This window comes from Corvus kubaryi, unplaced genomic scaffold, assembly GCF_017639235.1.
Source record: "Corvus kubaryi isolate FWS band 111438036 unplaced genomic scaffold, C.kubaryi_AGA036_p1.0 37157, whole genome shotgun sequence".
NCBI lineage: Eukaryota > Metazoa > Chordata > Aves > Passeriformes > Corvidae > Corvus > Corvus kubaryi.
Window position 1 is genome coordinate 527,408 of NW_024581041.1, and position 6,160 is coordinate 533,567.

Consider the following 6,160-nt stretch of genomic DNA (forward strand, 5'->3'; position numbering starts at 1 on the left):
ATATTCGCATTCCTTTTCCAATAAGCCACATTTTGCACCCGAAGAGCGTCTAAACATCACGGGGGGAGACACACGCACGTTTCCTGCTCAGAAAAGCCACAGCAGCGAGTGGCGCGGGAGGGACACGGGGGTCGCCCAGGCGTGTCCGCCGCGGCCACGTCCCCGGGCCAGCCGGGCCAGCCCCGCCATCGCCCCCGGGGTCACGGCGGGACAGGGGGGAAGCGCCGTGACGTCTCAATGTCATATGCAAATGACGCGACGTCACCGCAGCGCAACCAATGGGAGCGGGGAACGACCGCGAATCTTAATCCGGTGATGAAGAAACAAACAACAGGCGCGGGGGCCGAACCGAGGGGTCCCGGAACGCGCCCACCCCCCCCCGGGCCCCCTCCCCGCACGGGCGGTGCGAGCCCGCCAAACCCCAACCCCGCGGCCCCGACCGCGTCCCGAGGGGACTCACCGGCCCTGCGGGTCCCGGAAGGCGCTGAGGCGGCGCTGGTGCCGGTGCCGGGGCGATGCCGGGGCGATGCCGGTGCGGTGCCGGTGCCGCTGCGGACCCCGCGGTTCTGCCGAGCGCGCGCCGCTCCCCCGCACAAATCGGGACCTTCCGACAGCTGATCGTGACGTCACAAAGCGGCTCCGCCCGCCGCAGCCAATGGGAGCGGGCGCAGGGAGGGCGGGGCCCGCCCCGGGGCGGGGACGGGGAGCGGGGTCCCGGGGGGCCGCGGGGGCCGGTTCGGTTCCGTTCCGTTCCGTTCCTCCGTGCCACGGGGCCGAGGAGGCGGCAGAGCCCCGGGCAGGGAGCGCCGAGGGGCTGGGGACCGCCGGGGCCGTGGGGCGAGAAGGGAAAGGATGGAGACCCCCAGAGTGCTGGGATGGAGGGGAAGGGCTGAGACCCCGAGGGTGCGGGGGAGAAAGGAGCCCCGGCACAGAGATATAGCGGGAGCGGGAGGAGCGAGATGGACGAAAATTAAGAGCTGAAGCCGTTGAAAAAAAAAGCGATAGAGCCGAGTCCCGCCCGCAGCGCCCCGAGGACGCGGGGGGGACAGGAAGGGTGCGGGGGATGTGGTGGCCCCTGCCGAAGGGAAGGGGCAGAGGCTGGAGGCTGCCCAGACACCCATTCCCTTCTCACTGCTGCGGGACACGAGTGAGGGGGCTGGGGCTGAAACCCCTGGATGTGCCACCCAACCATTACCCACCTGCGAAACAAGAGCGGGTTCACGGGGCTCCTGCAGACCGACATCAGGAACATCCCAGGAGTGTCACAGTCCCTCAGGGTCCTTGGCATCACCAGGTTTGCCTTCCTCAGCATGGGCTGACCATGGGACCCAGGTTTGGTTTGACATCGTGCCAGGCTTGTCACAGGGCAGGATATTGTCTGTATAAAGATAGAACATTTATTAAAACAGTCATTAATGGAGCAATTTGGGTGTCTGAGTCATGCATAGAACAGTTAGGACTCATCTGGCATCGCAGGTGAGAATTCCCCATTGAAAATTCACAAGAGGTAGAATTTAATTGTGTCTTATTCAACACGAGGTCACAAATTAAATAGCATTTAGTCTTCTGTAATTGAAGGATCTTGCAGAAGAGTGTAAACCATTTCGGGAGGAGAGCTGCCACCCTGCAGAGCTCCCACACCACTTGGCCAGGAGGGGAGCAGAAGCCTATGAAGCTTGGAACAGTCCTAAAAAGAAAATCAACTTATTTGGGATGTCCATAGTGGGCATTTTGGGCTGGCCATGGCAGTTTCAGTTAATGCCCAAGGAGCTGGAGGTGCCCAGCACTGCTGGGCATAGCGGGGGATAATCTGCAGAAGATACCCAGGAGTTACAGCATAGCCACACTTAACCCACAGCCTGCCCGAAGCCAGGAGCTCCTGCTGCCCATGCAAGTTCATTTTGCTGCTTCTGCTAGTCCTGGTTCCACAGGGAGTGATTACAAGATGGCTCCTGCTGGCTGCCGCAGGAATACAGAAATCAACCTTTAGTCCCGCTGCCATAGAGGAGGGGATATAAATAAAAGCAGCAGAATGAATCTTGTTATGTGAAACATGTTCCGGGGTAAACTGCCCCATTCGTGCCATTTAAATGGGATGACCCTCTCTCCATTCCCACAGGGATGGGAAATGCTTCAGTCTCTGCTGCACCCTGCCCTGGTCTTCTACTGCCAAAAGGGGATGGCAGTCCCCTCCCAGGGCAGTGTGTTGCCCCAGTGATTTACTGCTGGGAAAGCTGCTGCACAGACGGTGAAGCAGAGGAAGGAGCTTCTCAGCAGCCTGAGGCCACCAGCACTGGCTGCCAGGCCCTGCTGTGCCCGGCCAGGGGCTGTGGTCGGGGGCTCTGGCAGTGGGTGGCAGCTGTGCTGTGTGACAGCGGGAAATGACTTTAATCTTGCTGGCACAGGGTGCAGCAGGCAGGAAGCCGTGGTAGCCCAGCCCTCATGTGCCTGAAAGCCTGCAGTGCTGAGTTGGGGTCCACATCACTGTGACTCCTGTCCGTGCGTGGGGATAGCAAGGAGAGCCTGGAGGGACCCCCCTCGGTGCCCAGGGACAGCAGCGTCTGCTGACACTGAGTAAGGGAAAGGAAACCACAGTGCCTTCCCTGTGGCATCCTGAGGTGGGGGGGACACAGGGCATGACCTGGCTTTGACTCCTGGATGGCCCTGGCTCTCCGGTCGCTGGGAAAGTCACGCTGAGTTGAGCTGCACGGCCTGAGGTGGCTGTGCCTGGAAAGGACGAGCAAGCAGCTGACTGCAGCTCACCTGCCCGCAGGTAATGGGGAGTTAACTGGGGCCTTGGTGTGTCACAGCATGAGTCCACCCCAGCAGGTGCCTCGGGCTCTGCTGCTCAGGTACCTAACTGGAGGCACTCAGTGAATTTGGGTGATGGCTGAAAATAGGAAGGTGATCACGCTGGCTACATGCAGGAGGTTTTGGCAGCAGCACTGAGAGCCTCTGGCAAGGTGCAGGACCAGTGTGCAATGCACGTGCTTCATTTCACCCAACAAATGGCATGAAAAGCAGGCTGGGTGCTCATTATAGAATGGTTTGAGTTGCAAGGGTCCTTAAAGATCATCTAGTTCCAAACCCCATTTACCTGTCCTTTATTAAAAAAAATATGCTTGGTCCAGCTACCCAAAACTTCTAGAAAAATAAGAGATCAGGAAATAAAAGTATGTTTGGGTCTTTGCAAAGCCCTCCAAGAACATGTCTCCAGCATTTGGCATTGACTGAGAAGGGGGTCCCAGGGCACCCCTCCAGCCCCAGCTGCCCGCTCTGGTTTCCCTGCAGGTCCCTAGGGTGACCTTGCTGCATCCCAAGCAGATGCTGCTCCTGGCATCCCTGACATGAGCTTTCCCCAGGCCCAGGGAGCTCTGCCCCAGCCATTCCTCCTGGTGATGCTGAGGTCACCAGGTAGCTGCTGAGCACCTGAAGAAACATTTCCCAGCCATGTCCTGGGGCTATGGGTCAGCAGCTGGCTCAGTCCTTGCAGCTCCCAGGTGCCTGCAGACCACAATCTGAGCAAGCCACAGGGCTTGCTGCCATACCGTGAGCTGGGTGCTCGTTAGCTGAGGTTGGGAAGAGCAGTTAATGAGGAAGTACATGTGCAGTGTACAGAGGCAGTCCTTCAACACAGGCTCTGTGCCAAACAGCAGAAAACAGGGAAATGAATCTCAGAATACACTGAGCTGGAAGGGACCCAAAAGGACCGACGAGTCCAGCTCCAAAGTGAATGGCCCATACGGGGATCAAGGCCTCACCTTGGCATTATTGGCACCATGCTCTGACCAACTGAGCTAATGTCAGGGTCTTTATGAATGAGCAGAAGCTGCTCATTCTCCTTCCCCTAGCCACCCTGTCCCAGCCTCCCCCATCCTGCTGAGAGCCCTTGGGGCATCCGCTCCAGGGCCCCAGGGATATGCCCAGACACCCACCCAGCCACAGTGAAGGGGACTGGAAGGTGCCACCAATCACCCACACACACCTCTGGTGTCTGTATGTGCCACACTTCAGCTCTTCAGGTGGCTGTTTTCATGCTGCTTGTCCTTTGGGATGTATTTGCCTGGAAGCTCCTGCCTGAAGTTGTTAGTGTTTTGTAGATCAAGAAAATGCAACGTGCACTGTTTCACATCATTAACAATCCTCGTTGATCTCCTTGGGAGCCCTCCTGGTCCCTTGAGTGGTGGCACTGGGGACAGAGGTGTGCTCCTTACTTAAACTGGGAAACACTACCAGTTCCTGAGAAGCCTCAGTGGTCTTGCTGGGGTTTGGTGGCCAGAGTAAGGTCCATGAGGCACAGGCTCAGAGTGGCTTCTCCCCCAATGCCTTGCCCTTCACAGAGATGCCCGAGACCTGGCTGGCTCAGGTGGTCTCCATCCCAGGTCCACAGGGCTCCACAGCAGTGTCTCCTCCCTCTTCCTTCTCCTCTCTGCTGGCGTCAAAGGGATGCTGGCAGGGACACACAGCTGTGTCTGGCCAGTCTCACAGCCAGGTGGGAGGTTTGGTTCAGGCCCTGCTGGAGGCAGTGGATGCGGTGCAGCTCAGGTGAGTGGTAAATGGGATTTGTTACCGACTTTGGTCATTTGCTGCCTGGTGGCCGGGACCCCCCTGCTCCCAACACCCCCCTGCTCCCAGCACAGGGCTTCGCCTCGGCCCCCAGTGGGCACAGAGACCTCTGCCCAGCTCCCTGGCCTGCACTGGGAACCTGTGGCTGTTTCAAGGCTGGGGACAGCTCCTCCCCTGGGACACGTGTGGGACCGGGACTGTCTGCAGTGGGGAGGAGGTGCTCTGTGCTGCGTGGCCTGGACGAGAGACAGTAACCTGAGCGAGGAGCAGAGCAGGTGGTTGATGATCATACCTATGGGGCAACCACCACCCTCCAGCCCCATAAAACCTCCTTGTGCCACCCACAGACACCCACAGCCCACATAGCACCCAAGGGTGAGGGGAAGAGACGGGGCCTGGCTCCCCAGCTGCTCTGCTGTGGGATAGGGCAGCAGGATGGCCTCATGACACACTTTCATCCCAGAGAAACTTCCCAGCACCTGGGATGGGGACGGTCCATGAAGAGCCTGGGCTTTGCCTGAGGCTCTGTGTGGCTTTCCAGCAGTGGAGGAGCACGGAGGAGTTTACCTAGAACAAATACCGTGAGTGCCCTCTGCGAATGACCACAGCCAGGAGGTGACCTCACTGGAAAGAAATCCGGGTGTTCTATTTGCACTTCTCTGACAAAAAGACCTATTTCCCAACGATGAACGGAGGTTTTGCCTTTGTCGTATAAAAAATGGGCTTGCTTCTATATTTAGAATTTGGGTCACCAGCAGCTTTCTGCCAGGAGACACCAAAACAACTTTGAAAAACAGGGCTGCAAACTGGCTTTGGGCCAGGCAGCAGTGTCCGGTCGGGAAGGCTGCCCAGGGAGGCAGATATCGGGGGGAGTGACCAGAGGAGAGGTTGGCCGCCTCTCGCAGCAGCGGCCGGCGGGGCGGGGTGTCCCTCTGGCTGCGGACGCTGCTGAGCCCCTCGCCAGCAGCCCCGGGATCCCGGCCCGGCGGCGCTCTGACTCAGGGCACCCCGGACTGACACCTCCTTGTTTTCCACAAGCTCCTCGCTTGGCTCGGGGACAGAAGGAAATAGCAGCTGCTGAGATGAGCCCGGTAATTTGACCTGAGGCGATTTTGGGGTGTGTGTCTCAGCATGGAGCAGCCTTGCCGGCCGGGGTGCCGCAGCCGGGGTCACTGCCTGTGAGGCGTGGGACTGGACACGGCAGCTCCCTGTCACCCCCTGCCACTGCCACCCGCCCCGGCACCTCCGCCGGAGCCCGGCGGTGGGAGCAGGCAGCTGGCACAGACAAGGAGAGCAGGGAAAGGTTTGCACTCTCCCTTGCCTGCGCTGCGGGAGGGAGTGGGGAACGCAGCTGCTGCCCCATTAATAGCCACCGGCCACGGAGCATCTCACCCTTAGCTCCTGATGGGTCTCCTCGAAAGTGACTGATACCCAGCTTCCACCTTCCGCACCTTGCCAGGAGAAGGAGCCTGCCCACCCTGCTCCAGAGAACGGCCGCTCCTTCCTGCTCCCCGGTCTGGGCAGCCTTCGCATCCCCCGGGGCTCGTCATTCCCCGCCTCCCTGGATCCCAGAGGCAGCTGTTGCCTCCAGAGT

The 6,160-nt window shown here is 59.5% G+C and overlaps 1 protein-coding gene across 2 annotated transcripts in view; it reads right to left on the reverse strand.

Moving 5' to 3' along the window:
* TP53INP2 (tumor protein p53 inducible nuclear protein 2) overlaps positions 1–630 on the reverse strand; it is a 21,900-nt gene extending 21,270 nt beyond the window's left edge. Inside the window, exon 1 of one of the 2 annotated variants that reach the window (XM_042021659.1) lies at positions 461–630. The gene's annotated coding sequence lies outside the window, so the exon portion shown is untranslated. The remainder of the gene's footprint in view (positions 1–460) is intronic. The other variant, XM_042021660.1, reaches the window with a different exon arrangement.
* Between the last annotated feature and the right edge of the window lie 5,530 nt (positions 631–6,160).